Genomic DNA, 13,913 nt, shown 5'->3' on the forward strand with positions numbered 1-13,913 from the left:
TATGGGCCACAAAGCAAACGATCTCAAGTCTCCTTCGACACGGGAGAGCAGCTAGCAAGCTGGGTCACGAGCTTCGGCGGGTCCATGATGTTGGCAATCCTGTGCGATTCAAACAGGGTCTGATGAAGGATCTGACTTGTCACAGGGTTTTCTGGTTTCATCTTCACATTTCTGGTGAACTGAGCATTTTAAGATAAGAGCATTGGAACTGTGGGATTTTATGAGTTAAACTAGAAGGGCAAAACCATTCATCAAAAAAAAAAAGTGAGTGAGAGATAGATACACGGAGAAAAGTTCAGAAGGGCGAAGTTCACTTTTGAATTTCAGGTCCTCAGGAGAACAATTACCTAGCAGTCCAACTTAAATTGAACTAGTGTCAAGGTTTTGGTGGGCGGGGATCTAACAAGGGGAGAACCCAATTAAGCAGCAGGAGAAAACAAGAAGGCCCAAAAGGACACAAGTTTCAACTAGCAAAGGATATTGTTGTTTAAAAAAAAAAAAAAGGCAGCTGCTGCCAAGTCCCTCCGTTCCCATCCCACCCCTGCTTCCGAGGAGGCAGGGGACAGCTCCAGAACCGGGGCCTCACTACCCAAATGTTAGACCTTGACGGAGTTCTGGGTTCCTGGCTTCTTGCTGACATCTGAGGAGTCAATTGGTAGATGAAAAGATTTTTCTTTCTCTGCCTTCCCAATAAAAATAATTAAAAAAAATGTTACATACGCAGACTTTGTTATTTTCTAGGAAACTAAAGCTGACCTAAAAGGCCGAGCAGGTGGAATACTCTAACAGCTTTTTTTAGATACTCTGATAAATCCAAAGCTGACACCAGTGAGCACTTTCGCCTGCTGATGTGACTGGTGAGGTTGGCAATCCCTCCGTGTGGTCATTTAATGAAGCACACTCGTTACCTGTCTGAGGTTGTTTGATGTGCCCTCGTCCTTTTTATCCCCATTTGCCCTTTAGCTGGCTGAAATGCGGGCAGAGAGCAGTGAGGCCAGCACGCAGTGGACAGCCAGCTGTTTCCCGGGGGCAAAGGACCTGGAGGACAAGTTCTCACCTGAACTTGAGAATAAGGAACACAAGTTGTGGCTGTCACCTTAGCATAGCTTTCCTTCATAAAAAATGTAAATACTAGAGATAAGACTGAACTTGAAGAACAGGTTCTCTTTTAACAAAACACTACTGTAATAGGTGCCAGACACTGGGTGTAACCTGTACACAAGAATACCTGATGGAGAGGCACAATATAGAGAATTCATTCTTACTCGTAAGAGGAAAATTTATACATTTTGACTACAAGTTTACAGTTGTGTGACCTGACACGAGAACCCCAAGTGTTCTCAGAAATCAGCAGCAACTTCAAAGTCTGCCACCAGCTACTTAAATTACTTTGCTCTTTTAAGAACCTGGTCTTTGGTGACAGAAGCAGCCATGTTTGAGAGGGGAAGCAGTGTAAAGTCCTCACAATTTTCAGAAGTGACTCACACTGTATCGTGTTCTAAGGTGGAAACAAAGAGTGGGCGAAACACAAGTGTAAAAGCAAACAACTTCTTAAAATTTCACTCTCAACAAAATTTCCATTCACGTAATCATCTGGGCTTTTCTTCAGAAGTACAAGCTATGGATAAGGTCCTAGGTGGAGTCTGAGGCTCCCATCTCCTCTTTTACTCCTCCACTCCTCCACTGTCTCCAGCAGCCTGGCCCAGGCCAGGCAGGGGCTGAAGCCAAGCCGTGGGAACTGAATACAGGTTTCCAACTACTGGAGCCACGCACGACCTGTTGACTTCTAGACTCAAGCCCAGCACTGCTGGTACAGGATGTGGGCATCTTAACTGCTGGCCTAGCATCTGACCCAATGAACATCTTTTTACTATAGCTAACCAGCCTCAGATGAATATGCTTTTCCCAGAATGAAAAAAATCTGTCTAAACAAACAACTGGATTCTGTTTCTTCTCTTTGGCCTAAAATGTGAACTTTCTTGCTAGATTTGTTTCCTATTAAGGAGTAAATCTGGGGCCGAGGCTGTGCTGTAAGATAAACTTCTGCTCATGGTGCTGGCTCCTACTTCCAGTCCGGTACCCATCTAAGGTGCTGGGAAGGCAGCAAAAAGATGGGCCCCTGTACCCACTCAGCAGATCAGAAGCTAGAGACGCCCGGCTTTGGACGGGCCCAGCTGTGGCTCTTGCAGCAATTGAGGAAGTGACCCAGCAGATGAAGATCTCTTTCCCTTGCCCTCCCAACCTCTAAATCTAGGTCTGCGTTTCAAGTAAAACTAAATAAACCTTTTCACTTCTTCTCAAAGTCCATCTATTCTGCTTTGCAGACTACTAAATCAAGCAAACTTTTCCCCAGTCAGTTCCCGCTCCACACTGAGCAGATGTTTCTGCATGTCCATGTCCGCCTTTATTCTGTTATTCCCACTGTCACATATAAGGCTCGAAAGCCACACTCCTTTGGAGATGAAGGTGTGACAAGTTTTAAAACAAGTTCAAAAGTAACTCTTCATTCTGACAGTGTAACCAGGGCAAATATGAACTTGGGTGAGGGGGATGCAGGTGTTGAGATTAACTTCCCGCTACCTTAAGTTAGATTAGCACTAACACAGGGACAGTATCAAGCAGTGTTGACTCAGTCTGGTTTTAGGGCCAAGACTTCACAATTATTCTTCCCTCTAGAGACTATCATCGGTACCCTTCCTTCTAACTGATACACCCTCACTTACCGACACCTTTCCTTTCATGGTGCGTATGAAGAAATGGGAGTGACATACACTGAGCTAAGCTAAAACTAGGAGGGGAAAAAAAAACCCCTAAAAAGTTGTAAATACTGAGCAACTTACCCACTAAAAACTATAAAAAGTTAAAAAAAAATGGATGGTTTTGCTATGAAAAAAGATAAAATTTTAAATTTGAGACATTAATAGTTACCAATACACTATGAGAGAGACATTTTAAAATTACCTCTTGAGGAAAAGGAATATGAAAGTAAAATTATCTCAGAGAGCACTTTTAGCTAACTTAACCCAACTTGGGTAGGCTGGCTGTCTGAAGCAAGTAATCCTAGGCTGATGAGGAGTCCAGCTTGTTATATAAACACTGGGATACACACAAGTCTTTTGCATTGAAGGTGTATCCTAGAGCTCAAAGAGAAAACCACCTTCTGTGTTTTATGGTCTGCTCTTATCAAAAGACCTAAGGACGGAAGGCCCCCAAACCCAAACTTGAAAATACGGAATATGGTCACCACATCAACCCTGCCTACTTCTGTGCTTACGACAGACATAAGCAATGGAAGAAAGGATGCCAGAATGGACACGATCATAACTCTAACGCAGCAACGGTCCAGTTCTCTCTCGTTTCTCCAGGCTCACACAAGGACTTTTCAGATTGGACAGCTGTCTCACCAGCTCCACTCTTGGAGCAGATGGTACGGCGCGCATTACGGAAGCCTCTTAAACACAAGTCATTTAGAAGCACTGGGCCTCGAGGTCAGCAAGATAAGCCATTGGGTTCAGCTCATTTAAAATCTCTTACAAGAACTGCGGCCTATTGGCTTTTGCTGCCTGTGTTCACAGAGCACTGCTGGTTTTCTGGTTTCTGGATGAAATTCCCATCAGATGTCACACTTAACCAGCACCGAGGCTGCAGAAGGCAGGCAACTTCAAGATGCTTTTTTGAATAGTGATGAATCCTAGATTCCTAAGTGATACGAATCAAGGGGTCCTGGACCCGTGAGAATTCTTTTGGATTACTATGTACAAAGATGGACCTCAAGATTGTTGTCATCGCAAGTAACACCTTATCCAGGAAAAAAGGAGACAATATTCACTCCATTCCCAGGGTGAATAACGTTCTTTAACCCATTATATTTTAATGCATATCCCACTATCCTCACCAAGAGTCTTGCCTTTCTGACACATTTAGGACACTCAATATCAGAAATGGGGGGCGTGGAGGGGGGGGAGATGTAGAGGAAGATTTTATACAAAAATAAAACCCAGTGAGTCATATTCGTGCTTTCTTACTCTGAACTTAAGTTCCATCAAATGTCAGAAATAAATCAGAAGACTTTAGGGGTTACAGTGTTTAAGCCCGATTCCCTTATTTCATATTCATGTTACATACAACTCTAATAAGCCATTATTAGAATGTCAACCTCATGGTATATAAAACATGTTGCTACAAGAGGCTGGAATGTTAAGTAACAAAAACTAAATTTAGGGTCACAGCCAACTGGGTCCTCTACTATCAAGTCCTACCACAGACTGATCAACCTTAAATACATGAATGGAACAGACACGGTGCTTAGATTTGACTGAAGTCAGTAGGTGAAAACATTCTTTAGATTAAAAAAAATAATAAAATGTGTAAAAATCCTCAGCTCATTTTTTTTTTCTTTTGTCATCTTTTTTTTTTTTTTTTGCAAAGCCCTTTGGCGCCACAAGCTTTCACTGTTTGGTCTGATATCCAAACTCTAGCCATCAGGGCCTGGATTGTTAGCCTAGTGGCTAAAGTCCTCGCCTTGCATGCACCCAAGACCCCATACGGATGCTGGTTCTAATCCTGGCAGCCCCACTTCCCATCCAGCTCCCTGCTTGTGGCCCGGGAAAGCAGTCGAGGACAGCCAAAAGCCTTGGGACCTTGCACCCACCTGGGAGACCCTGACAAAGCTCCTGGCTCCTGATCAGCTCAGCTCTGGCCATTGTGACTTGAGGAGTGAACCAGTAGACCTTTCTGTCTCCTTCTCTTTGTAAATCTGACTTTCCAATTAAAACAAATCAGTCTTTAAAAAAAAAAAAAAGTGAGTGACCAAAGTTGGGTGAGGCCCAAAGCCAGGAGCCTAGGATTCCCTTGGGGTGTCCCACTTGGATGGCAGGGACCCAACTACTGCTCTCTGCTAGGATCTCTCAGCAGGCAGCTGCACTACTGGCAGCGCAGCCAGGACTCCACGCCAAGCAGCTGCACCCCAAGGTTCCCCATGCTGGTGTGCGCTCAGGAAGCCCAGGGCCCTGCTAACGCTGCACCCACAGCTCTGAGGCAAGAACTAAAACGGAGGTGAACGCCGGAGGAGACAACAGCCACAAGCAGAACTGCTGGGAAAACACGCAAGCACCAATGAGCAGGGTGACAGGGCACCCCCAAAGGGAACGAAAATGCCATGCAGAGGCAGCGGACCAGTGGGCATCTGGCCTGGTAACACACCTACAAGGAGCCCACCCTGGCTCTTAACCCGACTGCCCCACCAGTGTAGACCCAGCTGCGGGAGGGGGCATCTGCTTCCTGGCTTTGGAGGGGTGACTCAACAAGAATGCTTCCAGTCTGGCCTGCCCCTCTTTCTTTCAAGTAACAGTTAAGTAAGCAGAAACAAAAATCAGCTGTCAAAATCCAACAGTTCTTGAAGTTTATGGATTTGGCAATTACAAACAACAGGGTTAACATACTCTTAAAAATCTGGGGAGAAATATTGTTTCCGTCAGCTTAAAAAATGGCTTCTTTTACTTATTTAGGCAGTCAGGGAAATCGCTACAATTATTTTAGAAATTTACTAAGTTATTTATTTCTTTTTTCTAGGCAAACTAAATAGAGGACATGGCTCAATTTACACACGATAAATACTGTAAGCCTTAGAATCATTCAAGAGGCCCCACCAAAATGTGCATTCTGTATTTGGAGGGGCTAAAAACCAAGCTAAGAACTTTGCAGCTAGAACATTAGTTTCTTCTGACTACAAGGCTTACTGGCTTTTCAGTTCCTTTACACTTCGCTAACAACTGTGGCATGAATCCACAAAAATGAGTAAAGATTTAAAGGCAATAAGAATGCAATGTTGGTTTCAGACTCCCAACACCAAACACCCGCTATTACACGACCCAGAGGAACCTGTGAAATCCTCGCTACTTTTTGACTACTGTAACTAGTTTGGCAAAGGGAAATGAAAAACAGGTCCACCTTCCTGTGACTTGGGAGAGCAACTCTTCACAAGTTTCAACTGCTGGAGTTTGCCCCTTCCATCCCGCCCATCAACCTTTTGAAAACTAAGAGTGGATATTACCGCAGAAGTGTTTGCAATGGGTAGTTTTAATAAGTAGGCTTTAATATTTCACAATGGTGCTGCCACCTTAATGAGTAATTATCTACCAGTAGAGCTTGTAATTCCATTTTCTTTTTATTTTTAACAACCATTTCAAAAGGGTGGAAAGACGAGACTCAAGTATTGAAAACCTTATAATTTCAGCCAGATAAGAATACCAGCGGCTTTATTCTGTGTTACTAATTGACACCTAGACGTGGACCAAGCAAATCCCACTGAAGAATGCACAGGCTTGCAGACAGGGAAGATACTGCAAGGATACGAAGTACAAAAAGGAAGCAGACAGCTTGAAAGGGGCTCCTGAGACAGTCCTTGGCTGCTCGCAGGTTCCTGCCATTTCAAAGTGTTCCTGGGTGTTAAACCTCCACGCTGGCTTCTCCACTTTCTGAGAATACGGTCTTTGTCTACGGGGATCTGCGGGACCTGGGGTCTTCACAGGGCAGAGTCGGAACTCTGTGACGTGCCCCCAGACCCTGACCCTGGCCTGGCCCTTCCCTTCCAGCAGCCCTCGGGGATTCCCGGTGAAGTCCCATTCCCACCGTTAGGGTCCTGGCACCTTACATAAGCACCCCGTGCGAGGAGGCTGGCAGAGAGAGAAGAAAACAGGGCGCCAAAGCTTCTCCTCCACCAGCAGCCGTCCCTCCCGGGGCTTTCCCCTGGGAGCTGCAGCTGTTTAGCTGGCTGGGGGAGGGGAAGCGCTTGCAAACCGTCATCTCTTCCTCTTCGGGGCCGCCAACGCCGACCGCACCACAGTCTCCTCCGCCCCAGCCTCGTCCCCTCCCCCGTCCCAGCCTGGGCCCGAGCCAAACCCCACAGGAATGCAGCCCGGTCACATGCGCTGCGGCGGCGGTGGACGTGCCTCTCCCCCCGCGCCCCAAGGAGACCCAGCGCCATCTTGCCCTGACGCAGTTACAAAAGTCACAGGAGAAATCGCGGTCTCCTCGTCCGCGTCAGCGCCCCAAAGTCTCGCAGAGGCCGAGCCGGGGCCCTCACCTCGCGCCGAGACAGGAGGACATGGTCGGGGAAGAGGCTTGCGAGTCCCTTCGCCACTGCTCGGGTTCCATATCGGGCCGCGGCAGCAACCGTCACCACCGTCACTTCTCCCTTTCTGCTTTTGCAACAGCCTCCCTCCTCCCCCCCCCGCCCCTCGCGACCGCCTTGGCCCCACCCGCTGCTGCAGCATGAGGTCATCGCCAGCCAATCACGAGCCGCCCGGCAGGCCCCGTCGGGCCCCGATTGGCTGCCGAGGCCGCCTCTGCCTCGCCCCACTCCGCTTCCCCGGAGCTCCCGGGTCGCCGTGGGGCAGGAAGACGGAAACCGCCATTGGGTGGGGGAGGGGGAGAGACCCCGAAAACAAGAGCCGGAATCGCCGTGTCATTTTTTTCTTTTCTTTTCTTTTTTTTTTTTTAAAGGGAGGGAAACCCTTGTTTTATTCTTTGGCCTCCTCCCACCTCCTCCTCCTCCTCAGCCTTTTTTTCTTTTTTCCTTCCATAACCATCTCCGTGTCCCTCCCTCGTTTAATCACCGCCACATAAAAAAAAAGAGAGAGAATTCCTACTCTGCCCCTGCAACCCACTCAGCCACCCACCCACAGTGTCCCAGCCGGCGAGGGAAAAAAAAAATCCTTCCCCGGGGCCGAGAGAAGTAGAACTATCTCTATACAGGAGGCGGCGACGACAAGTGGCACCGACGGCAACGGCAGCGTTTTTACCCCGAGACACTGTGGCAGGGAGGCGGCGCCGACGGTCGCTTTTCCCTTGCTGCTGCTGCTGCTGCTGCTCCTGCTCCCCCCGACCCGCTCCGTCCCGAGCTCCTCCATCGACACGGCCCCGGCCCCGCCAGCTCCGCTTTTATCCGGCGCCCGGAGCCTGCGCACTGGAGCCCGTGGAGCCTCTAGTGGGCGTCGGGCGACGTCCCGGTCGGGTTCACCCGGCGCTCGCTGGAGGCCAGCCTCGGCCTGGGGCGTCCGGGACGGACGAGAAGGGGGAAGACAGCGGAGCGCTGTCCGAGAGGGCCGGGGTTCGTCCCCAGGCCCTCCTGTCACCCAGCTTGCCCCTCCAAGACCCTCCTCCCCCAAGTAGCAGCGTGCCCAGGCTTCCCCCACAGCCAACCTTGAGAGGAAGGGTAACCCGAGGAGACGGGGGGTGGGGTGGGGTGGGAGAATCCCGCTCAAATACCGAGACTTTTTCCCCCAAAGCTTCCGCGAAACTGTCGTGGGCGGCTGGGAGGACGGAGATGGAGCCCACCTCGTCGCCTCCAGTTTTGTCTCTGTCCTCGCCTCCGGCCGAGAGAGGCCCAACGGCGGGCGGCAGCCCACAAGCAAAATGGCGGCGGGCGGCTTCGTCCCCTCCCCCTCTGCCCCTGCGGAGCGGGGCGGGCGGGCCCCGTGCACTTGCCGCCGCCGCCGCGGCCGCCGCCGCCGCCGCCGCCGCGGCCGCCGCCGTCGTCGCCGCCATTTTCCCAGAGCGAGAGGCAGTGACACTGAGCGGGCGCAGGGGGCCGAGTCGGAGACCTTGCCGGAGTTCGGGGAGCGGCCACGGAGCGGGGCGCAGACACTCGGAGCAGCCTCGCCGTCGCCTCTGCGTGCCTGCCGACTGCCTGGGTGCCCCTCTCCCGCGCTCCTCAGCTCCTCACCCGGAGGCTCGGCGCTGCTCTTTGGGGAGGGGGGTGTGTGGAGCCTTGGTCCTTGCCGGGTCCGCGGTGGCTGCTGTCGGGGGGTCGCCCGGACGTGGAGGCGTGGAGAGACTCGTCGGGGGGTCGAGCACGGAACGGGGTTCGGGTGTCTGGTGTGCGAACATCACAGGTCAGTGCCTGTCGTCTCTGTGGGAGTTCGTGGGCTTTGCAGGGTGTGTGTGTGTAAGGGGGGACTCGGGTGACGGAGGGGTTTCGGGGAGGCTTCCCGTCTTTCTCCTCGGGGACTGGGGTGGGGGGGACACCCCGACGTTGTCTCTCGGTTGGGTTTGCCGGGGCCAGACCTTTGCTTGTGGAAGCCGAAGCCATCCTTTTTCTCTCTGGCTGGCCCTTGGCAATGGAGCATTAATTATGGCGGGTTTTAGGGTAGGGGCTGGGGAAACTGGCAGTTAAACCCCCTCGGGAGTGGGAGTTAGGGAGTGGGGTGCCCGGGGCCGTCGGGCCGGAGGCGGGGGGTGCTTGGGGCTGTTGGTAGGGTCGGTGTGGAGACGGGGGTCCCGGGCGCTGCCGGCGCGCCTCCTGTCCTCCACCGCGTCGGCTCCAGGTGCTCCTGGACCACCGCGGGCCCCGTCTGCTTGGCCCCATCTCGGGAGCGGCTGTGCCCGGGATGCTGCTCCAGAAACGGGGGGCTCCGAGAACGCCCTGGGCATCTCTCTTTGTGGGCGAGCGAACCCAGACAGCCCCTCATCCTCTCCGGGAGCGGGTGAACCCGCCCCTGAGGTGGTCACCCCAGGACCCAGCCCTCCCAGTCTCCTCCTCCCCTAGCCCCCCACTCCTCTCGCAGTGCCGCCTTCCCTTTTCCCGTGCCCGAGGCCGGAGAACCCACAATATGGCTCGCCGGGGAAAAGCTTATTTTGACCAAGGCATTGGCACAAACACCGTGGCAGCAGACACGGATGAGAAACAAACGGTTCCCTGTGCGGGCACCCCGGGGGAGGGGGTGGGGGGCGCCGCGGACGAGCCCGGAGCTGCGGGCCTGCGTGCCGCTGCGCCCCGTGCCCGCTGGAGCCCCGGGCGCCGCCGAATCGCTACAGTTGCATCTGGGGGCACCCCGGGCCGGCCCATCGCATTCCCTTTTTAGAGCTGGGAATAACGTAAGGTGTTTGGACTCGCGGAGCCTCGGCGAGAATTCAGTGGAGGTGCATTCAACTCTAGGCTGGAGACACCAGTCCCTAATTGGGAAAAAGCCCCCCTTTGCCTCTTGAATTTCTGAGATGAGGAGTCAAAACTGTAATTTCCCTCTTTTGTCCTTTACAGATTCTAAAAATGGCGGCCCCAGGCTGATGTTGTGGTAATCTAATCAGCTCGGGTCCTCCACACCCCATGCAGTGCGTTTGTCTGCAGCATATTACAGGCTTATTATGTTTACATGAAAAGGCTGGGTTTGTTTCCTTCCCCGAGCCCTTAACCAAAAGGTGTTGCTTTTACTGCAAATTACAGTGCTGTGTTTTAGCTGATTAATTTTATTGGTTTCTCTTGGCGAAGCAAATGAAATGACACTACTTTTGAAAAAAATGAAAACCACTCAGGTAGCCTTGGCAATGTCTGTGGTGACCGCAGCTGAAACATGAAACAGAATTGGAGTCGCAGGAATACTTTTGTTTGATTTAATCAACCATCTTTTATCCAACGCGAGGAAGCAAATTTCAGTGTTTGGTACAGCGTACTTTGGGTGCTTGCATGGCTTAATCTAGGGTAAGCTGTTTCCCACTCAGCTCTTGGCGGATTTGGTGAATTTTGGCTGTTGTATTCTGTTTCAGATTAAATTTAGGGAGCTGAACCGACAAGCCTGAACCTGTTATTTCTCTGGGGTTGAGATGCTGTTCTTTCCACTATTCTATTTTTGCATCTATTTTTCCTTTATACTTTTCCTAAGAATTTTTGAAGTTGATGATTTTGTATTTGGTGAAGTGAAAGGAGGCTGCATGCTGGTAAGATTGCCTTTTAGCATACTATCATCATTATGTAAGTCAAAAGTAAGGCTTTGGTTCTTGATTCCGCCCCTTCCCCTCCCCAGACGTGCCCATCTTCCTATTATGGGATTCTAGAGTTTGTTTTAATAGACATTAAATAAAAGCATTACTGTCATAGGCCCTTGAGTCCCCCTCTTCTTTTTTTTTTTCTTCCTTTCTATTTTCAGAATCTTATAGACTGAGTCCAAAAATTAGATGGTGTCAGGTGTCATTCAGCTATATTTTGAAAGTGTGAATGATTCTAAATTACTTCTGTAGTGGGAGGTTGATCTTTTTAGGCTGAACTGCACAGTGAGGTGTGAGTGGGCCTCTAATGGCTTGTAATGACCAGCCTGATTGGGCAGCAGCTCAAAGACCAGTGCCTTCCAATCCAATGGCACTTTGAAAGCTTGGTGAACGTAATACACCCTCTCCTGATGGTCTCACTCCAGTGTAAATATTTTGGAGTGGGCTTACTTTGTATGTTGGATATATTAACTAGTTGATAAGATTTAGTCTGCAAAATAATTATAGGAATAACTGATTTAGGGATTTTTTTTATGGGCCGTCACGTTTCATCATGGAGGCTTGAGCACAACCTTACTTTGACTCTGAAATATTTATTATAACATGGAATGTTTGTGATGGCGGGAGTGTAGGGATTTAGAATCAGCGATCTTAAGCATTGTGATCTTGCGTATGGATGCGTCATTCTGTCACTGTGGTGGAAAAGGCTGTGCATTGGTTTTATGGACCAGATGGATGAGATCTGTGGTTCGGAAGAAGATTGGGCCTTTAAAGTCACTGTCCCAGTGTCTGAGATCACAGAGCCCTGGACGGGAACGTTGTCGCTGCCCGTGGTTTTCCTGGTTACACACCTTCGGCGGGTCTAGATGTATAATACAGTTGGACGGACTTGATTCTAAGCAAAATACAGAGTTAGTGATGATAAAAGCTGCCTCAGTCTGTTAACTTGTGTACTGGCTGGCTTCATTGCTTTGGGATTTTTGTTTTGTTTTGATGTTTTGGAAAATGGGATTTTTTTTTCTTTTAAAGAGCATTATACCTTATTTTAAATCATTACTTTAGGAATAATATGGGCATAAATGTTTATTTTTATCAATCCATGGTGCGTGTTTTAAGTTTGGATTATGGAGGCAACTTTATTTAAAGATTAGTCATGAATTTTGTTCCCAGCGACTTTTTAAAAACATTTGGTTTCGTAGGGGAAAACTTGTCAAATGGTCTTTGTTCTTAGGATAGCTGAGTTTGAGGGATTGCTTGTTTATCTGTTTAAGTGGATTTGTAGAAAACCATAATGTAATTGGAGGATAAATTTTATTTTTAGAGGTTACATTTTGGTCATCCTTCCCCTTTGTTGTCAGTAAATTAAAGGATCTCTTTTATTCCTGTTTGAGTTTAGAGCCTTCACAGACAGCCTTTCAACTCTGGAGAACTCTCCCAACTCTTGAAATTTTGGCTTGTTTCATTACCTCGCGGTGTCCGCCAGTCTCTGCCTTGTGTACCATAGGAAGCTCTGGGAATTCTTTGATCTAAAAATAAGGAACTGGGGAAAAACCAATTAATAACTAGGAGAAAGTCTTCCCCCTCAGTAGATAAAACCTCAACTGTCTTAGGGAAATTCTGACATCTTAAATTGCCACATTTACTTCCAAGGCTAAAGTGCCCATTTTCATACATCAGTCTCGTGAAGAAACCTATTTTTTTTAAAGGTCTGTTATGTAAATTTTAACAGCTCTGCTTTTCTGGAAGTTACTATTGGGAGTTAAATGTATGCTACTCTAATAATGTGTTTAAAATGTTCTGTAAAACAGAACTTTCAAGAGCTAGCAAAGCTGCTTAGGAAATATTAGTATGCAGTTTTCTTAAATGATTCTACAACTCATTTTAAAATATTTTAATAGTAACTTATCTGAAGATTTATTGACACATGGTAGATGCTCAATTGTATGAATTTAAAGCTTTTTGCTTAAAAGCACATTTACATGTTTGGAAAAATGAGGATTGCTCCTCATTATATGTTAGAATAAGTATTAAATACCTGTGTTCTATTGGGTATAGAACTAGTTTTACATTAAGATAAAATGACTTTCTGTCTTGATAGGTCAAATAACAGTCTATTTGAAATACTGTGTGAATGCTACTAGTTTTCAGATTAATTTTTCAACTGAAGTGGCTCCAATTTTTTTGTTTTGTAATGGACAAATGTTGGGAAGAGCCTCATTTTTCTTAACATTGAAATGATAATTTTTTGTGTATTGCTTGGACTTTTGCTTAATAGGAAGAGCAGTATTTATGATTGAGTGCTACTCTGTACGCTAAATTTGAAGTAGATGATATTTAAAAATATTGTTACTGTTATTAAGCAATGGATATTTTATAAAGAGGTAGGAATTAATTATGCAAAGTAATTGGTTTCTGTTGTGCTGAACTTTGATGCAAGGTGTTATTTTAAAACTCAGATGATGGGAGTAGGCATATGGCTTCATGCCTGAAACTGCTACGTTGCTTTTTGGAATATCTGGGTTTGTTCCTGGCTATTGCTCCTGACACTAGTTTGCTTCAGCGCAGACCCTGGGAGGCCGTAGTGATGGCTGCTTGTTGGGTCCCCTGCCACCACCTAAGGGACCTGGCTTTGGTCCAAGCTCAGAGGCTCCTGCTATTTTGGGCTTTAGGAGTTGAAACAATTGCCTGGGAACTTGCTGTTTGTTTGCCTCTATCAATTTGCATCTCAGCTGAGATAGAAGTTAAAAAGTAAAAGCTGTATCACCTTTAGAAAAAAAATGATGGTTACCCAGCCCAGACAAGTAGGTTAGATATTTGTATCTTTAAGGGCATGAGGGGTTATTAATAACTGTTGGTAACTAGGATGATTTTGATTTAAATACGAGGAGAGTAGTTGGTCTTACGTTTTGTTTGGTCTGCATTTTTCTCGCTCCTCTTTTGTAGACAGTTTGTAAACCAAATCTGATTTCCAGACAGTTTAAAAAAGTCATTTTTCTGTTGTTAGGTGAATTTTATAGCTTTATTAGAAATTTTATTTGTTTACCAGAACTGTTCATAGTCTTTGGGATGCCGGACATTATCCACACTAACATGTGTGTTCAACAAAGAACTATTTCTTTAGATGTATTGCATTAAGTAGATACCAGACCTTT

The 13,913-nt window shown here is 47.8% G+C and overlaps 1 protein-coding gene across 1 annotated transcript in view; it reads left to right on the top strand.

The window, feature by feature from the left end:
• The first annotated feature begins 8,526 nt into the window (after positions 1 to 8,526).
• Positions 8,527 to 13,913, top strand: part of KMT2E (lysine methyltransferase 2E (inactive)) — a 67,387-nt gene continuing 62,000 nt past the window's right edge. Inside the window, exon 1 of the mRNA XM_040971239.1 lies at positions 8,527 to 8,894. The gene's annotated coding sequence lies outside the window, so the exon portion shown is untranslated. The remainder of the gene's footprint in view (positions 8,895 to 13,913) is intronic.

Source organism: Ochotona curzoniae, unplaced genomic scaffold (genome assembly GCF_017591425.1).
Source record: "Ochotona curzoniae isolate NIBS_2020 unplaced genomic scaffold, NIBS_Ocur_1.0 contig_21, whole genome shotgun sequence".
In the NCBI taxonomy this organism is placed as follows: Eukaryota; Metazoa; Chordata; class Mammalia; order Lagomorpha; family Ochotonidae; genus Ochotona; species Ochotona curzoniae.